General features: G+C 43.5%; 1 long non-coding RNA gene across 1 annotated transcript in view; it reads right to left on the bottom strand.

Annotated features, from left to right (window-relative positions):
- The window catches only part of LOC141743810 (uncharacterized), a 202,368-nt gene that overhangs the window by 24,926 nt on the left and 151,352 nt on the right, over positions 1 to 26,090 (bottom strand). The window contains exon 4 of the long non-coding RNA XR_012587204.1: positions 9,301 to 9,451. This is a non-coding gene — a long non-coding RNA (uncharacterized LOC141743810). The remainder of the gene's footprint in view (positions 1 to 9,300; positions 9,452 to 26,090) is intronic.

The raw sequence follows: 26,090 nt of genomic DNA, 5'->3' as shown, positions 1-26,090 counted from the left end.
GTAATGATAACAACGGTACAGGAAAGAGAAAATACGTGCGTTTAAAGAATTAAATAATTTTGTTTTTTTAAAAGAGGAATAAGCCCCTTGTAAAAAAGAGTCAGGACTTAAGGAAATAAAAATGATGCTGAAATAAATGCAAAGATCATGATAAAAAGGAGCAAATATTTTACAGAACAGCCACAAAACGGTCACGATTGGTAGCCAATAAGCTTATGACCAAGTCATTCTTTTCCACTGCAGAAGAAAGTACTCGTTAATGAAGAATAATGCCCTGAAAATGTGATGTAAGTGCAGAAAAGTTGTGTTTATCTTTGGCTTGTGATGCTGACATCAACAATAGAGTGCTCATATTAACCCACTGCCCTTAAAAATAAACAGAAGTGCACTTTAATCTTGGTGTTTCTACTTTTATCTGAGATTAGTCCCTCTGCTTTGTTGAACTACAATTAAAGGGGGAGAAAACATGTAGAAATTAAGCAAAAATTATGAGTACTTTTTAGAGTACAAGAATTTTATTAAATCCTAGTTTAGGCTGTTATGTCAAAACATTTCTAAGATGCATGAAGCCCCTGCACAATTCCAGCTTTATGGCAACAATCATTTGTGTTAAACATTTTAAAAAGTATTTATGTTCCTGGTGTTAAACATTAGCCCTTGCAAACACAGCTCTGGATGCTTGCTGCTCTGCAGTTCCCATGTATTTGTTAGTGGAGGTTCAAAGTGGGGCAGCCCCCAGACTTGTTGACTTCTTCAGGCCTCTGGCCAGTGCTCCAGAAACTGGTGTGAATTATTCCTTTGATTTCAACTGGAAATGGATCAAGACCTTACTTTGGTGATTAAATGAGTGCTCAGTTTTTCCAAAGCTCTCCCTCAGAGTGAAATTCCCCGCGGGGCAAAGGGTCACGGGGAGGTCTGAGCATGGCGGCACAGGTCCTGTGTGAGCTCCGCCACCACTGTTTACAGGCTCCCCCGTGGCTGTACGCTGCAACTCTCCCATATGGTATTGAGATGTTCCCATGCCTAAAGAAGAAATGCCTTTTTTCTCCATGGCTTTCTTTGACAAGTATCCTCTTGTTAGTATCGAAGATTTCTTCATCAGTGAAGAACAAGCAGAAGCTAAGGAGAGATTAGATGGCGACTGAGATGACCCCAAATAAGGCCATAAAAGGAAATAAAGAAAAGCAGTAACACATGCACTGTGCCTGGATTACAAATAGGGTGACACAAACTGGCACAAACTCCTGGGCTGTCATTATTTCAGTTACAGGCCTGGATTGAGTGGTTTGCTCATCCGCTTGTGTTTCCCAAGTGAGGTACTTAGCATCTCTGGTTGTTGCAACGGAGATTTGCCCTGCCTACCTGGTTGGTACGCGCTTTACACCCTGAGCGATGGTGGCCATAAGTTTGCTCTAAGATGTTGCTGTGAATCCTTCAGTTTAAGAACTTATGATTGCTTTGCTCTGAAGAGACTCTTAAGGAAGAAAGGTCATTTTTCTGTGCAGAGCTGCTCTAGCACCAAATGCATCACACAAAGCACTGAAACGCAAACAAGTTAGAATAAGCGAGAGCGACCTTATCAAGAAGGGATGACAACGTCGTGAAAAGTTTAAGCCTGAAATCTCCAGTTAACACTCTAACTCCTATGAAAGTGCTCCACTGATATCTCTACCCGTTGAAGTGTGGAAAAAAAAGGAGAACGGTTACTCTAAACATGAAGAAAAAAGAAACAACCCTTTCAATCCAAACAAAGAAATCTGAAAAACATGTGTTCCAGTTAACAAACAGGCTCTTTTATATCTGTTTATATCTCTTCACAACTTTTGGACCACTGAGCGCAGCCTTTTCAAGCAACAGTTTGTTCCTCTCTGCATCTGTCCCGCATTAGAGTGTCTAGGTGCTGTTGTAAAACAGTATGTACACCAGTTTGTGTGCAAGCGAGCAGTGAAAAAGAGAAGACCACCAAATTCTATCCTGCCAGATCATTACAAATGAAGACTGTCTCTTTACTTTTTTCCAAGCTATTTGGTGCTCAGACCCATTTTAAAAATCACTCTGCTTTATTTTACCAGAACACAAATGTCAAAACTCAGAAGGGAGTACCTGGGAGGTTTCAAGAGTGGAGAGAGCAGCGAGTTGCACACTGGTTTGAAAATGCATGTTGATTATCTTTAGAGCAGCAGGGTGGCAGAGAACACAAAAAGACAAAATTTCCTGCCAGCAGCATGTGTGTCAAACACCCAGCATCTTTCCAAGGTGTTTTGTCTTCCCACAGCCCCATCCAAGGGACAAGATGAGATTTAAGAAAGTCAAAGACCACCTAAGAACAGCACACTCTCACCACGCCAACACTGCCAGGAGGACGGAAATCAGTGGTCAAATATTGAAGGAGATGGTAAATGTAGATGATTATTTTAAGCCACCTGTTGGAAGGAAGGAAGAGAGAGGAAGAAAACAGAGGAAAAAGGTTACTCCTTTCTCAGGTGCAGAGTAAATCTGGGATGTACCCAAAGTGTACTTCTGTGATTTTTCTTGAGGACTGGAGCAAAGAGGTGTGATCTTCGACGTCAAAACAACAAGTTCTTTTAAGATGAATTTGACTGAGAGTAGCCCAGATGTTTGTAATGTTGGTGCACTCAGAATATCGAGCAAACTTGAGCAAGATCCTCCCATCTAGACAAGGATTTGTTAAAACAAACCTGGAGAAAGGGATGTGCAATGGTCACTGTAAAGAGCTTCCTTCACCCTCTCCTGCTCTGCAAGAACAAGCACCGCAGCATGTCGTGCAGTACATGCACAAATACATCAAATTCAGGCTTCTTGCAATGTGCGGCTTGTGAGTGATGAGCTCCAAGGACCACCCTGGCAGGTCTGAGGAGCTGTGCTTTATCCTTGCTCTGGGAAGCTGGTAGTCGCATGGGATCCACTTCTCCGACAGTTCTAACATACCATCCATTGATTTGCTTTCATTCAGCCAGCATTAGAGAGAAGGGCCCGGCTCCAGCGAAGAGCACATTCCACACTCCTTGCTGGATGTGTTGGGAACCTTTCTTCACTGCGGGGCCGCCCACGTCCTGCCAGGACTGCACGTCACTCCCTCGCACTTAGTTTACTCACATGGCATTAGCTCATGGGGACTGTACAAAGATGCATTATTCACTAGATATCCCAGTTCTCAGTACATGCTTATTTTTGGTAATTTCCTATTGCTCTTTGCATTTATCAGGAAACAGGTGAGGAGGCAGGCGCCCTCTAAAAGATCTGTCTTTTCCCATAAGCCTGAAAAATTCTTTGGAGACGAAAATATGACAGAGAAACGATGTTTCACCTCCCATCAGCTAAAGCGGGAGGTTTACAGCTCACTAGAACTCTTCTTCCTATATGCTTAGCCGTCTCTTGAGAGCTCAGAAAGCTGTGCATGAATATGTAGGTATGCACTAGACAAGCAAAGCAGCTGTTGCACTGATCTCTGCTGGGCCATCTTAGATCACAGAAGCTAACCTATGGCATCTTTTCCAGCTGCCAATTTAAGCATCCCCGCCTCCCCTCGAAAACGCAGAGCTGCAAGACTGAACAGATTGAGCTTAAGGAGTCGGCTGTGCTGACAGGGCCCATCACTGTGGCTGTCTGTGCATCTGTGCAACGGGCTCTGGAAGCACAGCTCTATACCACCAGCCTACCACAGACGTCACCTGAGCATCCCCACCTTCAGAGCTAAGGACATTCATTTAGCCCTGAGCCGCCAAATGAAGCTGCTGCTACTAAGACACGTACTTCACTTAGACTGTGCTGAGTTTACCAGTTAATCCTTCATACAGAGTGCAGGAGAATCGCAAAGCGCCAAAACTTCTAAATTAATGAGCTACAACTGCAAGACTTGTACCCACTGACAGTTCCACATGTTTCTACCCACCATGTCAGCAAGTCTTCGAGAAATAGCTAAAGCATTTCCCGTGCCGTTTCACTGGTAGGGAAGAGATGTCAGCTTTCCATGGTGGTTGAGGCAGGACATGGCCCTGAGTCTCACCACATTTCATACCAGCTCTCTTCCTGGCCCAGCCACTAAGAGGGCAAGCCCAGGGCAGCTCAGAAGGGACCTGCACTACTGCGCTGACAGGAAGGAATTGCTGTTAGAAGATTCCCTCAGCTTGTTGGTACCAGGGGAAATGCAGCTGAAGAAGGGAAGGATGAAGGTTGCTGGTTACAGAAGAGTCAGCTCATCTCCCTGTCAGCTTCCACAGATAGTACCCACTTCCCTGTAAAAGCAGACTGCATTACTGTCAAAGCCAGAAACCACCACAGTTTTTAGTAAAATAGTTTATCACTGTGTACAATACATCACTCCTATCCTCATTCCTATTAATGAAAGCCAAAACACCAGAAAGCACAACTAAGCCTGCACTGGAAACGCAGTGAGTATACAGCCTGATAAGCTCCCTCTATATTAAACAGCTTTTTAAGCTGTGAGATGAGGAGGACCACTGTCACTTTGCTCCATGACACTCATACAGATAGTATGTCTTTGATAGCTCAGTGAAGAAAAAAGGTTTCATTCTTCTGTAATAAGGACATATGAAAAATCCGACGGCGGAGAGCAGCTTGTACAAACTGCTGCCCTGACCCTGTTCTCTGGCTAATGATAATGTGCAACTTAAGAAGGATTAAATGAGTCAAGATGTAGAAAGAACTGAAAACAAAATCAAAGATCAATACAGACTTCGACATATCTTAATATTTGTGTAGACATTATCTCCACTACACAATGTGAATGAGCTCATGAAGGAAAGCACAGGGAGTCAGACCTGGAAAACACTGGGAGCTAACTGCAGTTCTCTTCTGCTCAGAGACCAACGCTCAGCCCCCTCAGGCTCCTCTGAAAATCTCAGCTTCCATTGAGACGAATGCTGGGTCATTGTTCTGTTTAACCACAGTTACTAATGAGATTGTTTTAGGTGTCAGATCAAGCTTTAGGAAAAAAAGAACAGACTAAATGGAGAATGATATTGCCTCCTTTCATCAACACATAGTTGAGTACCTTCTGCTAGCAGTTTCCTCTGTCTGTTCCTTTGGGTGCATTTTTGCAGCAGAGGTGACTGGCCACATATAACTATGCCAGCCATTTGTGGTTTTATTCCTTTCTGCCTAGTTCATGTAAGAGCTTACAAGTCTATGGCTGTTGACAAGCTAAGTGAAGCGACTGGGTAGCTCAAGCCGGGATGTTTCCCAATACAGAAGTCCCAGAGTTATTTCCCAAGGATGAGCAACCTTACGAAACTACATGATAGTCCCAGCTGGCATCACGCTAATTAGCCTTTGGGCATGCATACAGGTGAAAGAGTCAGCGCTGAGCAAGAATGCTTCCTGCTGTGCTGGGTCCTAATGGAAAGATAAAGACTATTACTGTTTCCCGTTGCTGTACCTGCACAATCTCCACAGCTATTGCCTTGTGGCACCTTGTGGAAGAAGCACAGGGGGAGACTGTGAGGCTTACTCGCCCCTGTTCTCCTGTCTGCCCTCCCACCTTGCTGGGAGGTTTCTTATCAAGGGAAACCATGTGGCTATCTCCAGATCTGGCTGACCTACACGCTGCAGACACTGTCCCCCCAGCTCTTTAAAAATACAATCAAATTCATTCCATTTCAAATGAAGCACATGACTTCAGCGAGAACTTTACTGCAATTATATACTGCGCTTTTGCTGGAATTTGCCCAGAAATCTCTCCTCCTCCATTCCATCCTATATGTAGAAGGTGGTAAAAACTGCTTAGTACCAAGTTCTGGGCATGGAATTCAATGCCACTGAAACGAGGAGGAAGAATTCCAGTGACTTCATTGCAGCACACCATCTCACCCTGCTTGGGAAAGCACCCAGAAAAATAATCGCTTGGATGATTTTGTTTCTTCCTAAAAAAGACAGCAAGAACCACAAGGCTGGGCTACTCCAAACAAATGAGACTACACCAGCATATCTGCAAGGACATGTTGTTTGAATCCACAATGTTTCTTTCATATCCAGAGTGTCCACTGAAAGTAACAAATAGGTTATGGTTTGGTTTTTTTTTTTCCACGAGGGCGAAGTCAGAGAAGCTAATAATTTGAGGAGCTGGCATTTTGTGACTCACTTAGCCCAACTGAGGCAGGCATAAACTGTGCGCTAATGCAGATGTTTGAAGGGGGAAAGAGCCGTATTTTCTCTGGGAGAGAACGAGGAAGTGACAGCCATTGAGATTTAAATGACAGCGTGTGGCATTAGGAGCCACAATTAAAAGTCATTACGGGCTTCACAGTAACAAATTATCATCGCATGCTACTCTATCAGGAAAAAAATAACAAATTAATAGACCAATGGTTTAACTCAGGCAGGAGAAAAGACCAGAGGAAAAAAAAAACCCGACAAAACCAAACCACAAAACAACTCTCTGAGCTAAAGTGATTTGGAAAAGGAAGCAAAAGAATCATCCTAGATGGCTGACAAGTGCTACCTGGGTATTGCTAATGCACTTAACCCAGCGAAGAGGAGGGGCAAGTTCATGTGACATTCAAGGTTTTTCTGCTAAGGCAAACTCAGAGTTTAAAAGAGGAGTGCATGGAGAAGCTGCCCTTTCTTTTGTGCCCTGCCCCACTACTTCACAAATGGGGGATCTATCTTCCTGTTTCTCAAAACTTACTGCGCCTGGTCCACATTCATGGAAAACTTCTCCCTAAAACCTGCTTTGAAAGCATCCGTACTGCAGAACTGAACAGGTCCGGGAGAGACCCTCGAGCTCCTTCACTGGTTTTTGTACGTGCACTCTTAAGTGTCTTTGTGCAAGGACTTTACAGAAAACCCTGTACAGCTCTTGCCAGGGAAAAGCACCAAGAGACAGGTCACAGCACGTGGGAGATATAGTTCTGGATATATTGATAGCTGTTTGATAAAGCTCACAACAATATAATTTAGCAAAGTGCTGTTCTTTCCTATTTTGTTATTTTCGTGTGTGTAACGAGTAATTCCAGAGAGAAGCCTTATTCCTTTACAAGTGTCCAACTACTTGACACAATACATAATGAGAATGATAATACAAATGATCATCAAGGCTCTGAGTAGTTTAGTACTGTGAATCATACTGTCTCCATATCCTTGGGAGGTTACTAAAGATGATAATGTGGTATTTTTACTGTCTAAAAGTTGCCCTTCAGTGAATAAAGAGAGCACAGGTATCTCCCTGTAATGTTGGAGACAGAGGCTGTGAGCCCCGAGACGGCTGACACCGGCCTGTCACTCAATCCCACAACACTGATCTGAACGCGTGCACCTTGGAGCGATGACAAGTCGCTCCCGCTGCTGGCTGAGCTGCACGGGTGGGCTCTGCTTAGTCCCTAAGCCTAAGTCTCTGCTGGGGGCAAATAAATAATAACAAAAAATAAAATACAAAAGTAAACAAACAAACAAACAAAAAAGACTGAGCATTTCCAGAGACTGAATGTCTCTAAGACTAGGGCTACATCCTGCCTGGGTCTGAATAGAGGCGCCCTTCATATACGGGTGGGAAAATCTCTTGCCTGGAGAGCCAAGGACTGTTTAAAAAGGAAATGGCAGAGCAGAAGAGCAGGTGCAGCTTCTTGCTAGCAGTTGGTATCCAGCCTTTTTTCTGCCAGTTGTTACGTTTGCTACTCCTTCACTGATCAGAGTTACAGCACTGCTAAAAACAAGTGCTGCCAGAACCCGACACACAAGCTCCTCGTATGCTGTGAGCAACTACTGATACAAAGCTTAATTTCTAAACAGACCAAAGCATGAATCAATTTGTTTCAAAATTAGAGATTTAAATTATTATTTTATATACCTGAGCAGCTCCCAGCAGTTCTTTTAAGAAACTGGAGCTCTGCAGTGACAGTTGAGGTTGGATTATCTCACCCAAATTTAAGATGGTTAAGCGTTTGATGTCCAAACAAGAGCCTGGGTGGCAGATGTTAGAAAGCTACCCAACCATACCGTCATGCAACGCAGTTCTTCCCTGAATAACTTAGCCTTTGCACACACAAATCCCCAGCATGAGAAAAGGAGCACCAAGCTCAGTCCAACCCGCACACAGCACCCCTGCTCTGGTTCTCCAGGCCAAGCACCATGCTTGAGATGATACTTGTTAAGCTGTTAACCTGCCACCAAGTTATTTGCCAGTAGGTCACCACACTGCAAAACCTTCATAGGTAAAAAAAAAAAATAAAAAAAAAATCCTATTGTTCAAGAAGCTCAGGAGTGGACCCTTGAATTTCTCGTGATTCAGTGTACAAAGATCTTTTGTTACATCCAGAACGGATGCTCAGAGGACTCCATAGAAAAAACAGAACTTACAGCACTCACCACTCCTCCACGCTCACATAACCACAGTCTGTCAAGCCAGCACGTGTAGAAAATGGCAAAACATTGTTGTGAGTGGCTCCTAATTTTTGTTCCACTTTTTTCATGCAGTTTGGCTGTTGCCTTAATTGTGTTTTGCTTGAACAGTCCTTGTGTCACCAGATCTCTTCCACAGAGCCAGCAGTTTCCCTCTTCTTCAATATATAACTAAAATCAACACATGTTATAACAATATATAGGTCTAATATGATACTTGTGCCACATCCAGGAAACAGCAGTTTTAAATAGAAAGATTATTAAAGTGTATTAAAAGGCGTGAAGTAGGAGCAGAACCTTAAAGCCTGATGAAAGCAGCTGATGTAATCAGAAATAATGATTAGAACATGATTACAGGATGCTTATAACATCTCCTAAAATGTCAATAGAAAAAGAACTTAATGATGGGTTTTTAACAGCAGGAGTGGCAAAAGACCTGTATTGACAAAAAACTAAGTTATATCATCATAAACTGAAACAGTGAAATGATGAATCAAATGAAAATCTCTACCTCTGTAGGAGAATACCTTTGCACATTGCAGAGATGCAATTAAATTCATTTCTCTTATTATTGCGTACCATGCCTTTTTCTGACTTCTTGTATTTATTAGATGTTGCTGTAGAATGGTTCACTCATTTTCTGGGTTCGCTCATAATCAGCTTCTACGGAGACAGTAGTGTCTTTGCACACAAACAAGTATGTGTTCATATAACTGATACTCTCATCTTTAGATATCTGGTCTTCACTGGAGTAAAATGGGGTGTGCGGAGACCAAATACAGCCTAGCAATACCTACAGAAGGCTAAAAGAGCCAGGCAAGATTTGAGAAAGCCTGGCGGCAGTCAGTACCTCATGATTTGCTGAACTCTCCTGCTGGATTTTGTACGTGTGGAGACCTGACGTACTTCCCCTTGTTAACTCACCTGTGGATGTACCACGAGCAGAACTCCTCCTGAGCATTCCTGCTGCTGTTTGCTGGGAGAATCTCTTCGCAATCCCACGCCTGGCAGCCTCCAGAGCACTCCAGTAAAACGTTGTCTCCAGATCAGGGCCAAGCCCCCAGCACAGAAACATCTGGAGAAGAAAGAGAAAATCAAAATCAAAATAATAATATTCCCTCCCCCCCGACTTGAAAGCTGTTTAATTCTCAGAAAACTAAGCCTGGCAAAAACTCCCATCCTCCTCCTCTCTCAGTTCCTCCCCAAGCTCCCATCATTCACACCCAATGTATTTATTCTTTTTATCAGATCAGAGAGCAGCATTTGGATTATTTCAAACAGCTAACGTTAATCATCAAGACAGAACCTGTAGTTTTTACATGGTGGGCCTGTGCTGAGCTGCAAAGGACTTCTGTAGGCTTCTAGTGTGAGCAATAGACTGAGTGAAAGCAAGATCATCAAAGCCCAGGCTAGTGTCACAGAGACAGCTGCTCAGTCAGACTCCTATGGCCCTTCCTTTTCATCTTTGTTTAAAAGAGATGCTAAGACAGAAACATCTCTCCTGAGCCATTCAACACATCTTCAATCACACAACAGGATGTCAGTAAATACAAAATATATTTCTCCACTATTCGGATGAATCCTTACACTAGAGTGACTGTAGTTACGTTGGTATCAGGGTATTTTCTGCATGCTGCACCTTTAAGTGTAAATTTTGCCCTTTGGTAAGGGGCATTCCCTTGTCAGTTTGAGATGGCTTTTCATTACTGAGTTATTCAGATATAGCGTGATCTCCTACAGAAACATTTGTCTCCCTTCTTGCTTCCCTATTTCTAAAATAAAGGTTATTCTGACTGAAAGAGCATTTGTTTGCCAAAGATAAAAACAACGCTTGAACTGAAGCCGGGCTCCCAGAAACAACTTTCCCTAACGTGGAGCCATTCATTTGCTCTTTGCAATAGTCACATTATTATATCTCCCTATCTCTCAAGATGCTCTTCATTTTGAATGGCCATCATTCAGAAGCAAGCTTCAGAGCACCAGGTGGTTTGATATAATATTTATGGGTTTCAACCTTTTCACTAGCTACTCTTCTGAACCAAACTACATATAATAAATACAAGTTTGCTGAGGAAAACAAATTGAAACTTTAAACAAATGTACCCTAGATTATACAGGGGGTCAGAGAAGGTGCGCGTAATAGTCCCTTCTGGCCTGAAAAACCTAGGAATCTATGAATTTTGAAATAACTGCATAAAATACTACACTCCAACCCTAAATTTTGCAGCAAACCTTTTCAAATAATAATGAGAAGCTGTGCAGCTGAGAGAGAACGATGCCCTTGGATCCTTGGCTAAGGGATGTTTGCCAGCCTGTCCTGAAAAAAAAACCCTTTTAGTTTCTGAATGAACAGAAGTAATTGCCCTACATGCTGGAGTAGTGAATAATGAATGTATTAGCTCATTAAAAGCTCATCATCATCATCATCTACAGCACCACCACAAAACAACCAGGACACATTATGGTCTGAGTTACCTACAAAGAAATTAATTAAAAAGCATAGGTGACACCTCTGAGGTTGCTAATGCCTCTGTTTCTTTGCTGCCCAGGTGTTTGTCGAGGTGTCACATATGGGTAGAAGATGAGCGACTTGATATCAGCAACAGAGCTCTCTTTCTCAGAAGTCCAAGCGCAGTAACAGGTCAGATAAGCCCTGGACTTAGATGGACACTAACAAGCAGGACTTGCAAAAGACCTCTGGCGCAGACCAACAGAAGTACAGGCTAGTCATTCCTGTTAACTCTAAGGCCCTCCTCTAGCCCAGCCTAGAGTTGGGCATGCTGCCACAACAGCAGGTGAGACCTTAAGGACCACAGCATTGGCCACAAGTCCCTTCTCAGTTGTGGTTGCCCTGACCAAGGAAGTTACTGCTCCTCCACCACCTCCTGCTGAGCTGCCACTGCCACAGCTCTCTGCCAACTACTACAAAGGACTTTCGGTAATGGTCCTTCGCTATTTAGGGGGAAAGCAGTGATTTTACAGGGGGGAGAGGCGGACTTGAGGATGCAGTACCCACCGATAGGAGGGCAGGGATGAACAACTGGAAACCAGATGAGGGCAGGTGCCTCTTCCCTGCAGGATGGCTGTCGCTGTTGCATACAAACGTTGCATAAAACCAGCCTTGCAGATGCGCCCAGCCTGCTCTCACAGCCCAGGAACAGAGAGGTGAACACAAATGTACAGCCTCCTGATACACAATGGCTACCATCCAGCGAGCAGAACAAAACATGTTTCCTCATGTTTAATTGGATTATGCAAAGAGACAGTCTTCTCCAGGTATGTTTTGTTGACTCTGCTCCCCTTTCTGTGCATTCCCAGGTATAATCTTTATTGCGATATATGTTTTTCTGTCTCCACCCACTTGGATACATACAGCACAGTGTTTCCATACGGCAGGGCTCTCCCATCCCAGGTGCTGCAGGTTTTGCTAAGGTGGTGATGTACTTTAGGACCACAGTGGTGTTTTAGCACATAACCTCTCTGTGCCTTAGCTCCCCCCTGTGAAGATGATAATTTTTTGTCTGTCATCAGGCTTCTGCTAATTAATTCACATCTCTGAGAAGTGCTTAAATGTTTCCCCTTTTGCCTCCTAATACTCCTTGAACTTGAAACATAAAGAAAACCACGCAGGCTGGCACGTGCATGTAGCTCAGGCTCATCCTGCTCTTCAGGGCAGTCACAGAACCCTTTCAGGCAGCATACATTTCCTTCTCATTCTCAGTCACGAGGCCTTGTTCACTCACAGGGAATGACAAAAAAGTCCTTTCACTGCCAGATATCGGTATTATAATGTCGGTATTGAATCCTGAAGAGTCAATTTGAAGAAGCACCCAGGAAAAACCATACGGTTGTCTTCCTAGCCTAATTCAGGGCACAAAGTGTTTTAAAATGTCCAGGGGAGCCAGAGAATACGTATCATTGTCTTAGTGACAGCAGTTACTCGCCTTTTGGCGGGGAGAAGGAAGGAGGGACAGATGGCAAAGGCCTGAAGAGTCGCTTGTTCCAGCAACCCTCTTCTCCTTTTATGGAGGTCACCTAAAAGTGACCTTCTGACCACGAGTGAAGGTGGGCATGACAGCAACCACACAGAACCATGAGGAAGCAGACTGAGGTGCATGCCAGTTTTCAAAAGTCCGGGTGCAAATCAGGGCTGTTTACTCTGCTTGAGCTGTTTGGTTCTGGAATAGGCTGTTGTCCAGTTCCCATGGCTGAAACAATATTGCACACGCGACAGACATACACCCGATAATCTGTGCCTCCTCTTTGAAACATGCCAGGGTGGCTTGTCATTGTACACGTGGAGCCTGGGCAGATAAAATCTGCTGAGCTAAATTTTGCCTCTGGGTCTTTTAGCGACATGCTGGAGAGACTTGAGTCACTGGGGTTTGCTGAGGCTCTTTGTTCTTGGGGAGGCGGTTTGCTTTAGAAGTTGAGCATAAACAAACCAAAATTACAAAACCAGCAGCAGCAGCGACCACCACCACCATCTGAAAGTTCCTTTGCATTTGGCTCGACCACATTTGAGCTAGGCGAACGTGGGACGAAGTTTTGTAACATAAACCACCGAAAAACCAACTCAGTTCACAGAAGTTTCCACGGTGGCTTTGCTGGGCAGCTCCCAGGGAAGCAGAAAGGACCCCTGAAGCGGCCTTGCAACCTGGGAGCTCATACAAGGCTCATGCAAAGCTCATACAAGGCTGACACAGGTAACTCCCTTCCCTAAAGGCAAGAAGGTGCCTGCCTGCAGGGCTCCCAGCTCAGGCATAGCCAGATCCAAGAAGCGAAGTTCTCCCTCCCGCTGCGCCGGCACATTTGTGAGCTGTCAGACGGCTTGAGTGGGCTTGCTATTAAAATGGCTTTAAAGAGGATAGCCAAGAAGCATAGTAACATTATTTAAAGAACTTTTACAATAAAGCCCTCCCTTTTTACTTCACTTTTGGCTAACACTCTCAGCTGCGGGGCGGGGGGGGAAAAGTACATCCCATTTCTTAGCGAACACTTCTTAGTAACTTAAAATCCTTTATGGAACAATACCTCCCGCTTTCCTGAAACAATTAAGAACAATAGCGAGATTAACATTTCTGAAGAGAGTGTGTGTGAGCGGAAGGAGATAAGTCCTTTAAAAAACTTTAAAACAACAGGGCAGCAATATCCCCCACAGTGAGTCTAAAATTATCTTTCCACCATGAAAGAATAGAAACTCTCCCTTCCCCAGATGCATCTCCAGAGCTTGATTCTTCTTCCCACTGTTTGACCCATTCGTGTAGGGGGCCACACACAGCCAAGCTGCTGGGTCATCTGTGTCGGAGATGCTGGCACAGCCCTACATGCAGGGTTACTTTTGCAAACCTCTGCGTACACGATGCTGCACGTGGATTTAAACTTTCTTTGGGATTTTCAAAGCAGTGAGCGTTCGCCTGCATATTTCCACAAACCGTTTTGAAAACTGACCTTCTCAGTGGAGCTGCTGGAGAAGAAAACCCAAATAAGAATGGCACTGCAGGCAGGGACTTCTACCTACAAATCACATATGCAATTTCCAAGGCTTGATCAAGAGCAGCGGTGGACTATAGTGGGGAATAGCCGTTTTACTTTGGCAGGAATTGCAGAAAAGAGAGGTGTTTTTTTTTCTCCTCCATCAAGCAATCAGGTTCTTTTCATTGTATTCTACTTGTCCTTTTCCTCAGCACCATTTAGAAACAGAGTAAACTCTCAGCTAACAACAGCGACAAAGATCTTGTTGGCTTCACTGCAATGAGGATTTTATCTACACTCCTGGCAAACGACCATGACAGCGCTCCCCCACGCCACTCCAGCTCTGTCAATGACAACGCGTTGCCTGAAGTTCTGAAAAGAAGGGAAGCAGCGAGAAGGGAAGCTTGACACGATGTGGCACGGCCTTAGAAAACATACAGATAGTATTGCTATTACAGTCTCACCCTTCTCTCGTGAAAAATCATTTAAACGACAGAAAAATAAGGTAAGAGCGGATCTGGACAGGGTGCAAGCAAAGTGTTCGCTGCAATAAAAGAGTTATCCGAAGAGAGTGCTGAATGGTACCGATTGTGTCCCTACACAATACCTGGAGTATCCCGCAGTAAGTGAACCTTCCACCACCCCCCTGCCTGTAGGGATGGCTCCAGCTAAAATAACTGTGCTGTAACTAAGACTTCTCAGAGGCTTTTGAGGTCTTCAGTGCTTTCCTAGTGCCCGCCACCCACCGTAACAGTTACTGTACAAACACGAAGCAAAAAACCTTTCCTGCCAAAAGGCTCTTAGCAGAATGGAGGTAACGATAATTTAAGCCCAGAAGCCATCACACACTAGTAGCCTCTATACACAAAGTCTAAGGTGTTCTCAGATTCGTAGACGCAAAGAAAATTTATTTATGTTGAGCACCACTAGGAAATGTTTTCTTTAATGCTTCCATATTTGAGGGGGAAATCATTATCAGTGCATTTCTCTTAAAATTCTGCATGAAAAATTTCAAAACAAGAGGCCTGCGATGGGATGTATGGTGTCCACAGCCAGGTATGATGTAACTGTTAAAGGTCGTTAGGTGCTAGAAACCGTATATACTGAGCCATGGAAAAGTGAAAACTGATTGGTCATTTGTTGAAGGACAGAGTAAAAAGCCAAATCTTAGAACTTCAAAACAACAAGCAGGTGGGACATTTGCATCTTTGCTCCCAAATGCATTTTAAAAAAAGTCAGCTTTTAGGCAATTACAGTGCACCTGCACTTCTCTTTCATCCAGCATGGGTCCTAGAACCCAATTTATCTACTCTTCAAAAGCTTGCTGCAAATATTAAACTTTATGGATGGTTGGAAAGACATCTGTTGGACTTTATGTGTGTGTGCCTCTCTCTCTCACTCTTTTCTAAATAGATACATAGAGTGGTACGCACATGCAAAAAAGTCCATGAAAACACGTCCTGATAAAAGGACTTTAGATGGCATGAGCTGGGCATAACTGCTTTGGCCACAGGAGGGAGATTTCTCTTCCTTTCCCAGCCCCCAAACATTGCCATGTCACAGGAAAAGAGCAGGGCAGGCAAAAAATGGATGAGGCATTGGCTTCTCAGCTGGAACCATAAACCATGAACGTAATGAGAAAAGGGAGAAAGAGTCAAGGTTACTGGAAGTCAGTCACACGTTTCTGTGCTCCTAGCCCCTTCCCCCCACCAGGGACACAGCATGGGCTCTGCATTGTCTGGCAATACTCCTAAGGTTGGAAAAAGCGGCACATCTACTGTATTCAAATTTGAATGCATCCTACAGCACTGTATGATAGATTCTCCACTAACATCGTCAGCTGCACACACCACTAATTGTAGAGGCTGCTAATCCGTCTAAGAAGCCAAAATGATATTAGCTTTCAACAGGATTTACATACATTCAGTCTTATTTCTGCATCAGCTAGCAATTACAGCTTAAACTGTTGAACATGCAGCTTGCTGTGGGCCTAAGTAATATTTAATAGCATTAACAACACACTTCCCAAGAAGCCTCCAGATCTCTTTACAGGCTCATCGATTCACTAGCCTTGCTGCGCAGCACCACCGCCGTTTCCCCTCATCCCAGCAGCTCCACAAGAAGGCTCTGCCACAAGGAGCACCACCGGAGAGCCTGCTGCCCCAGCCCAGCCCAGGCAGGAAGACTTGGGGGTGTCAGTCCTCTAGTAGAAGGGGCATCTGTATGTCACTGCAAAGTGGACTCACTGGAAGAAGAAAGCTCTAACAGTGTGATAAACATAAATGCCCAGAAGATGGTAGCAGCAAAAGCCCGAAGGGGAGAGGGGGCTGTGTGCCGGCTAGTGAAGTACGTGCTGCCATGGCACATTGGCTGAGGTCAGCCTATGTCCTTACCTCTCACCCTTCCTGACCTTCGTAAAGCTGGGCCCACAGGGAGATTTCACTGCCAGGGTCCACCTTCCCAATGGTGTGCCGGAGGAGGAACAACGTATCCCTCCTGCCTGAGAAACATACTTTTTTTGCCTTCCCAGCGTTGTTGTCTGGTGAGGTTAAGAGCACTGACAGCCCAAACACACCCCTTGGAGACTCCCATTGCCTGCTGACTGCTCCGTGGCCCACAGCATTTTGTTTACATTCAGAAGCTGATAAATTAGGGATGGAAACACCATCTGGATTGCACGGATGACATGCCCATACCTGCTGTCATCAAAACGAGTGGCAAAGCTTTTATTTTCTCGATATAGAACAAAACTTGATGTGACTTAAAGGTAGGCTTAAAATTAGGCAGAAACACAAGTGCTTCTCTGAACTAGAGCCAGAACTGGGCTGCCCATGCAAAACGTGCAACAAATACAAAATATGTTTTTTATGAGCATTCCTGCAAGTTGTGTATTGGTATTCCTCCCTATAAACCCTTTTGCTACCGTTTTCATAGAAACAGAGCATGAAATGTTACATGTTTGTTCACAGGGAAGCCATTGTAAGTAGATGAATTGGGTGACTCTGATCATTTTTTAATTATTGTGCAGTATTCACTCAGCTCTATCAAATAGATATTTTCATTACCAGAAGGATTTAACGCAGTTGATCTGCAGTAACGTAGTCATCCATTATTATATCATTCGCACTTCATTTTCATTGTCTTGGCAGCAGAAAACAGACCTCCCTCTTGTCTTTTTCTTTCTTTCAAGCATTTTATACTTTTATATGTTACTATATAAAATATTGGAAGAGAAAGAAAAGCCAACTTTAAAATAGGGCTGTCAGCATTGCTTTACCTTGGTTTTCTACCTCTGTGATGTGCTTAATTGACATCAAGTAAAATCAAGTCAATTCAACTCGAGATTAAGTAATCAATTAGGGAGACAGACGAGTAACAGGCATATATGCGTAGTTCTAGGCAAATATGGAGAGAGGTATAGGGAAGCCCTCAATCAAATAAAAAGAAAAAAAAATAATCAGAGAATTTAACATATACTGATTTGCTGTAATACACAGCAGTACTTAGATACTGTAAGAACATTTTCCAGCCAAAGAACTTAGAGTACATTACAAGAGATTATTTTCTCACAGATTGGGAAACTGAGGCCCAAAGAAAGGAAAGAATTCTTTCAAATTCATCAAGTCAGTAGCAGAGAATTGCTTGGGAACCGTACTCAGCTCTTGTGCCTCCAAGAAAGAGGGAGAGGTCACAGTTATACAAATTATTTTGTCATCGCAGCTAGCAGCTCTGGCTTAGCTGCTTTTTTCGGTGTGCTTTTTGAGATCAGACTTAGGGACTGGCTAGACAAACTCTGAGTGGGAGGTATGAGGTGACAAGGCTTTCCCAGGGAAAGGAGCAAGAACAAGCAAGTAGAAGATCATCAGCAGGCATTCATTTGTCCTTCATCAGAAATTACCGGGCTGAATGAAGGGGTTCTTCAAGCTTCTGCTCCAATGCAAGGGGACTCCAGTGTGCAAAGATGCTAGCAGGACACTGATTTATCCAAACAGAGAAGAACTCGTCAACAGAACAAGTTATCGTGGCTGCCACTTTATTGCTGGGATCCCCTGCAGACGTGGCAAAGCTTTACTAGGACTCCACTGGCATTAGACTGTACAACAAATTCTCCGAGGCCTGCTGCAGAGGATTATTAAGGGTTATTAAACATTGGAATAGGCTGCCCAGGGAGGTGGTGGATTCACCATCCCTGGAGGTGTTTAAAAAAAGGGTAGATGGGGCACTTAGGGACTTGGTTTAGAAGTGGCTTTGGTCAGGGTAGGTTAAAGGTTGGACTTGATGATCTTAAAGGTCCCTTCCAACCTCAGCGATTCTATGATTCTATAATCAGGGCCATCTTGTCACCGTAGGCCTATGAAGCCTGTGTCCCTAACATCTATCTGATTTCTGGCAGGTCCCTTGACCAGGTAAAACCAGTATCTGGGCCTGAACGTGGGTATTGGAGCTACCACGGCTTATAGCAGACAAGGGCCCAGCTCTCAAAGAACAAACCTCCCTTTTCACCCTAAATGTGCGTACACAAAATCAGATTTATATGTGTTTTTGGGCACTGCAAGCTAGATACCAGCTGACCTCAGAGTTTAAGAAAAATAAAAATCAGATTAATGGCTTTCCCCATGTTTCTTCTCGGCTGTTATTTAGTCAGGCTCCAAGAGCAGATGAAGCTTGTCACTTCTGTACAAGGATGACTTAATAAACTGATCGGCACCTTATCGCTGCCTCAGAGTCGCTCCACTTTTAGGGATGTCCAAACAGATCAAATATAAAAAACAAACATGAAGGGCAGTTTAGTGAGCTGCAGCTTATGTCAAGATCAAAGAGAGGGTTTACAGACAGTCCTTGGGTTCACCTGAAGACACACCAGGGGGAGGAGTTAGGAAAACAAAAGCTGATAAAAAATTTGAGCAAATTTGAGCCGTGAGAGTAAATATTTGTCTACAACAGAAAGACAACATGCCCCCTACCTTACAAAAAACACCCCGGCAACTGCATTGCGTCACTAAGGAAAACTAGGTGAATTTAAGGGAGAAAAAAAAAAAGTCAATTACGAACAGAAGAGAAAAAGGTTGGAAATCTCTGAGAAAATGACAGGCTTGTATTTTACAGCAGCAGACATGTAAAGCCAAGGGTTATAAGGTGTGGGTACATAAAATAAAATTATATACATTTGAGTGACTAAGGCAAGAAAGGCATCAAATTACACCACTACCTAGCTTTGCAAATCTGTACTGGTGCCAGTAGCTATATCAATCCCTTATGAAGGCAATATTATCACAGCTGTATTTGCACTCAGTACCTTTTGCTTCTTCAGGATTTTTATCGCAGGCTGGTGCGTTGCTGCTAAAGCCGCTAATTTTAAATACATCAGAGTGATATTTTGCATCAAGGGGCTTAGTCTCACAAGGCAGCAAGCATTCTGGCCCCAGCAGGGCTCTACTACTGAAGGAGGAGGTAACTAAGCACGTCGGACTATCGCAAAAGCTCTGGGTTTGAACCCCCGTGGGCATCTCTACTCCCTGGTCACCCATATTGCCTAGGCCTTGCTCATGACTCTGGCTCTTCCCTGGCATGAGCTGGCTCTTTGTTTGTAAGGGGATGCAGGTTCTGGCTGGCCTGGTTTCCACCCCATCCCTGTAAGAACAACAGGCACAACTAACTTCAGCTCGCAGCCCTGCTATCTCCTGCACAGCAGATGTAGATACTCTACCGACATGCACCATATTGGATGCCTACTCCAGAGCTAGTCTGGACCAGGGCTAGGGAACGTTGCCTCCACAGCATAAATGCGTTATAGATAACAAAGCAGAGCTTCAAAACCCCCGAGCTACCACTAACTTCAGTAGTGATGGCTTTTGCTTGCTCAGAAATTTTTTAAAAGCAGAGGTGCCTATCCTTCAGGCACATGCTGGCGAAACATGTGCTAGGCCTTTAGGAAAGTTATCCAGTAATCCTTGAAGTGTCCTCGCATCCAGATAGTGAAACTCCAAATTCTCACCCTGTTACAATTAAAAATGGTGGGATGTAATGGAACCGGTTTAGTCGCTAAATCTTCCTTTGGGGAAAGGGGGGGCAGGCGGGGGAAGGCAGTATTACTGAAAGTATCAACAATTGCACAAAGCTGTACTCAAGTTGCTTTTTATAAAGTGAATTAGTAAAATTTATATGGAAGTAAATTAGTAGCAAATATGCGATGTATATACTGAATATAATACCGTGAGATTCTATAGCTACCTGTCGTTTGCTATGGACATCTCCATTTATCAAAGTAGACACTGACTGTGCTTAGGCTCAGATCATTTGGGTGAGGCACGGAAAAGTCTTTATAAGCTTTACTAAAAAACAGACATTATCTAAGGCGCTATCCTATTAAACAGACACCCTCCCCAGACCCTGTGCTTGCAGTCTGGCAAAGATTTCTTTCTAGCAATACCTCTGGGCAGACTGCAATATACAGAAGATTCATACAAACTCCGGCGTGTACTACAGGACAGGAGGTCAACGCATTTGGCATAGGATAAAAAGATTCTTCATCACAGGTCAGTGGAAATCCACCTAGTGACTTTAATGGGCTCTGGATAAGGCCCCATGTAGACTGCCAGATGCACAGGTCAGGCTTGCATCTAAGCAGGTCTTCCACCCTGCACAAAATAACTCTTCTGAAAAAAACCATGGTGTTTAAAAGCCACAGACTGGAAAAAAGTCACTCTCATTTGCCCAATGTTAAAGACTATAATCCTAGGAAATAATTCATACATCAAAAATTAAGACAGACATTGATTTGCTTTTAAAAGCACACTGTAGAATACGCTCTAAAATACTCTGAATGGCGGTAATTTATACACAGAGATAATGATTGTTTTTAAGTGATGAGTGCTAAAGCAAGCCACGGCAAAAAACCTCCCTGACTTAATGCTCATGGGGAAAAAAAAAAAAAAAAGAAAAAAAAAGATTCATGTTATTTTGGATGCCTTCATCTGGTATTTACTGCAAAATTACTGTAACATTTTGTGCTGAGTGCGTGTAACAGGATGTACAGCAAGTTTGGCTTGGAAAAGCAGAGAGCTCCCTTTCTGAGAAAGGCATCCCAGGTCATCTGCCTTCCCGAGCTGTAAACCTTCCTGACTCTCTGTCAATGTAGACGCTGAACTGCTCCAGCAAGGTGACTGAATTCAGGGCTGCTATGAGGCTCATGAAAGCACAGAAACCCATCAAGGGAATCCAGGGCTGCCTTTCACTTGGCAGCGGTTCAGTTACTTTGTCATCATCTGACTGGGCACCTGTCTCATCTGATTCATTTTCTTTTTTTTTTTTTTTTTTTTTGCACAAAACCAACTCTCTATCTTCATCTGTGAAATTTGAGGAAGTTTCCACTGTGTATCCTGCCTACCGCTAAACGCCTGTGACATCTGCCTGTGATCTCTGGCGGGGCTGTACGTGCTACAGCAGCTGCAGTGGTGCCACGAGACGGCAGTGTTTCAGAAGTCTTTTCGCTCTGTTTGGACAGACAGTGCTACAGCTTTTGGGGATACATGCTGTTTTACGTTAAAGCCCAGGAATAATTCACTGCTACAGAAACAAGACCTCCAGAGAACTAGAAAAGAAAAAAAAAAAAAAAAAGACAGGCAGTGCAATTTTCTGTTATTTAAATTTGGTTGTTCAAGAAAAATTGTGTGTCATCTGCCTCACATTTCTCATTGTAATGGTCACTTAATTTTCATTCCTTTCTTTTGCAGCACTGGTGTCAGCGAGCTTCGCCTGAAGCCATGTTATATTGCAAGCATGTTTGAGATGATTGGAGCTGCTGTTCTCTCTAGATAACATTGTCAGAGCTGAACATGTTCATCCCTGAAGGTGAATGACAAAGCTTTTGTAACAGCATATTTTTACAACTGTAAATGATCCCAAGTAATTTAGAGAACATGGGCAAATGCCTGCCTTTAATCAAGAGGGTGAGGTGCAGGGAATTGAACTATGCCAGCTCATCACCTGGCACCAGAGCTTTTCTGCAGCTGCACAGCTGATGTGTAGGAGAGCTATTTGCCTCTTGCATTTGTAGATTTTGCTCTGCCCTGCCGTCAGTGAGGAGGACCGGGTACACCCCGCTGGTGAGTGCAACAGTGACAAGGCCTTTGTGCTTTCCCACCACAGCAGTGCTATGCCCGAATCCAAGTGTCTAAAAGCCTGTCCATTTCATCAACAGTACGCTGGATGAAGGGAAAAAAATGTCCAAACAAGGCCTGATTGCAAGCCCTTTTCTAACTATTTATCAGTAAAATATTTTATTTGAATCATTTTTGGACCTTTCAATTTGGATGAAAAAAGATATTCCAGATAGCCCTTTAGGAGGGATTCTGCAGTTCTGGGAACATCACGCCACTGTTGGGTTTCAATGCTGATGACAGTCAGCTTATCTGTTCTGCTTTTCTTCAGCTGGGGCCAATTTTTCTTCTCTGAAAAGGGGTAAAAACAGAGCGTGCTGTCTCCTCTGCATTCAGTCACCCTAGAGAAAAGGGCTTGAGATGTCCAAGCTCAGAAGGATACCAACAGGTCCAAAGATGCAACACACTAAACACCACCACAAACAACAACTACTGAAAAAGGCCAGGCTCTTAAACGCAAGGGGTCTGAAAGAATACCCTCTGAAGTCCACGGACAGACTAATAGATCATGCTGTAGCTTCTAACAGTCCCATTTTTATTGTTGTGTGAGCCAAAAGCAACACCGTCTGACTTTCAGCTTCCAGGGAGACTGTGTGCTACTGACAGCGAGGAAAACCACCAGATTGCTTGTAGCTAAGCACCTTTGATAAGAAATTGCTGGAAGAGGTGGGCCACAAAAGCCATAGTACTATTTTTAAAGTTGCTTTTTGGAGTTCAACCTGGAATGCTAAGCACGCAGGATTTTGCTTTCCTGTCTGCGTATTAGAATTACAAAATCTATGGCTTTTCTGTTTTCAGCTTCCAATAAAATGAGAATCTTTTCTTGTGTCAGGTGTACCAGCTAGTTGATATACTTGTGCTGTTATCAATGAGCTTCAAAAAATGCCCTTTCATCATCACAGCTGTTGGGGAGCTTACCATTAAAAACAAGTGTAAACAGCATAATCAAAGCTCTTGCTTCCTACCTGCCTTTCCATCAAGCCCTTTTCCATTCAAAAGCTTTAGATTCTTTCCAATATTACCAAACTTTTCCATTTATGCTTGAATTGTTTGGTAAAATGCATGACATACATATTAAACTCATAGTAAACACAGAGCATGTATATTCAATAACTATAAAACAGACCCTTTTCTGCATATGAGCTCATTGCTTATGCATGTCTGGTATATTAAAACATGCATTTCTGGGAAGCTGCAATAAAATAAAGTTTAGTAAAACATACTTCATCACAGTGATAAAGAAATAAAGTTGCGTCTGGACCAAAAGACCATTCTAAGTAGTAACGGAGACAATTATATCTTGCCTGGTGGAACAGCCAGGGAAGTTTAAGCAGAATGTTTACCCTGAGTATTTGCACAGCATTTAAGAAAAATTAGGTCCAAATTCTTTTTGCAAGACAAGAACCATTTGGGCAGAAGTATTTTTCACTTTCCACCTCTTCCGTCCCTCCCCATAAAGCAAAACGCAAGCACCCTCACAGCTTTATAGCCTTTTTGGAGTGATGCCCATACGGCCTTGGCCAATTGAAATGTACATCCTCGTCCATTACTGTATATCATACCTTCATATATATGTAAGACCCTGCCTTCTCCCTGACCCCAGAGACACACAGCTAGGGACAGACCATATCCACAAACACACTATCACATTTTTAAAAAGCACAGGGCAAAGTCTAACTGGCTGGTAAAAATATATATCACTGCAGAGTAGTTAGAGAAGGGGCCTAGGACTGGAACAACATGGTTCTAATGCTCATCCGTGACCACAGCGTGAAACCTCTGGAAAGATCCAGGTCTGACTGACACTTGGTTTACGTCATTGTAACTGCGCTGGAGTCAGCACTCTGGATTCACTCCACATTTCCAACAGGGTTGTAGAGTCAGGCCTTCATCCTCCCATGACATCTCCCTGCCTCAGTGCCCTGCCATTATTACCTAGCACTGTACATCACCTGCCGATCCTCAAATCAGATGTGCTTTTCATAAAGAAAGAAGAGATTCAGTTCTGATATTGCACGCGGTCTATTTCCATGCAATCTATTTCTGTTAGTGCTTATGTCGGTCCCAAGCTAGAATAGCCTATTTCTTCTTATTGTATCCCTTAGAGACTGCCTTGGTTCCTTGGGAGAGCTGCTACGTGCGGTGCACTGAGCCCGATGTTGGTGCTACGCAAAAGCAGATGGTTCAGCTCACTAACATGCACACTGGCGTTCCCTCCTGGGGAGCCTCGCTTCTCATAAAAGAGATTTGTTAGTTTTTGGTACAGCAAATGATATTTACCTCGAATTTGCCCTTCTTCAGCCTCTGGTTCACATTTTCTTTTCTTTGGAAATCCAGCGCTTTGCAGTGCTCTGTCACCATTTCAGCGTCAGGCTGAGACCTACACCTCACAGCTGCCTGCTGCTGGTTTGTTCTGTGGGTCTCATTTCTGGATAGATACGAGCACTTTCTGGAAAGAGATACGCACAGATATCGCCAGGTAGCTAACTTCATTAAGCTTTACGTTATTTATTTATGTTATTTGGCTTAAATCAGCTGACATTGCTGGTGGGAAGATGAAAATACTAGGAAGATGAGCACGATATCAAACTGGCTTCATGCAGCTCAGGCAATTTAATTTTACACCAACTGTAGAGGTGACAAAGCTGCAGAGATGAGCATCTCTGAGCTAACCTTTCCACGTTGCTGTTATGAGGTAGCATCATATTCTTACTACTTATGTCCCTCACCCTGGCGGAGTCGGAGACGTTGAGGAAGAAACCACCTTTTAAAACGAGCTCTTCAATCCAGTCCCTGACTGGGTCACCACAAAGACTTAAGACGAAGCTGACTGAATAGTGAAGTGGAATGTTTCCCATTACTAGTCATGTGCTCCGAGTCCTGCAATTTCCTTTGAATGGCAGTTCTCAAACTGCAGGATACAGGCAGTAATAAGGTGATATGTTTGAGGCATCAGCATTAAGAGTCCTTTCTAACGACATAGGCTAAAGTTACAGTGATGCTTTACCAAGCTTGTCGGAGTTTAACTTGCGGTGCGTCAGTATGGCTTTGCAAATCCTTGCTTGTAAGTACGCTTTCGGAAGTTTAACTGTGCCACTGCAGTTAGCTCTCAAAAAACCATTCGAAGTGGCAAGAGCTTATTTGTGGCTTTGTGGTTTATTTATACAAGAACATAAGAAATCCCCAGCCAGAAGTCTGAAGAATTACTTTAAATGTTTATAGCTACCAGTAAACTGAAAAATAAACCAAGATACCTCTGTCAATGAAAGCGCCTTTTTTCCTACTTTCATAATGATAACTTTAAAAACTTTTATTAAATTAGGAAATTTTGTCTGAATGTATTTGAAGTTGCATTTTATGCAAAAACCTACTAAAAAAAGTAGAGGCCAAGAGAAAATGTCTTTTAAGATAACTTAAGTAACTTCAAACAAAAAATGCTGTTCCCAGTCCTGGCACATTGCACTTGTGTTAGGCCCTTAAATTGGCATGCAAGTAGGATGTCTAGGCACATGTAAATTCAGTAAAAGAAAAAGAAGAAAAGTAAAAATTAATGGTGACCGAGGAGAGCCTTTGGCGTCAGCTCACTCCAAGCCAGGCCGCAATGCAAGAACGGCAAACTTGTTTCTGTACCCACAGTACCAGGGGTACGCAACCCTGGGGCTGGACCTCTGCACAGCATGGAGCGTACCTACAGCCAAAAATCTCCCAGCAACACAAATACAGGCAGATAAGTTGGAAGTTTATTCCTTTGGATGTTTCTTTTGGAAATAAGGTGTGTTTGGGTTCTTTGGGACTGAGAGAGACAGATGAATGGCCTCTGAGGTAACTGCTTGAATCCAGTTCTGGATTTTTTTGTTGGTTTAGATTATTCATGGGATCCGCAGGAAAACTTTATGAAATTGCCGTTCCCGTTCTGTTTTCGAAAGCTGTCCTTCACCATGGCTTTGGGAGAGCGTTCCCCTCAGAGCATCCCCCAGGTATCAACACGCCTGGGCTCATAGGGTTCTTTGCAATTAATACACCATCAAAACAAATGATGTTGTAGAGCACAGTATGGCATCTTCCGTCATCCCCTTCCTG

This window comes from Larus michahellis, chromosome 5 (assembly GCF_964199755.1).
Source record: "Larus michahellis chromosome 5, bLarMic1.1, whole genome shotgun sequence".
Taxonomy (NCBI): Eukaryota; Metazoa; Chordata; class Aves; order Charadriiformes; family Laridae; genus Larus; species Larus michahellis.
Note: the sequence above shows the minus strand (reverse complement) of the source record. Positions and strands in the feature narration are given on the sequence as shown.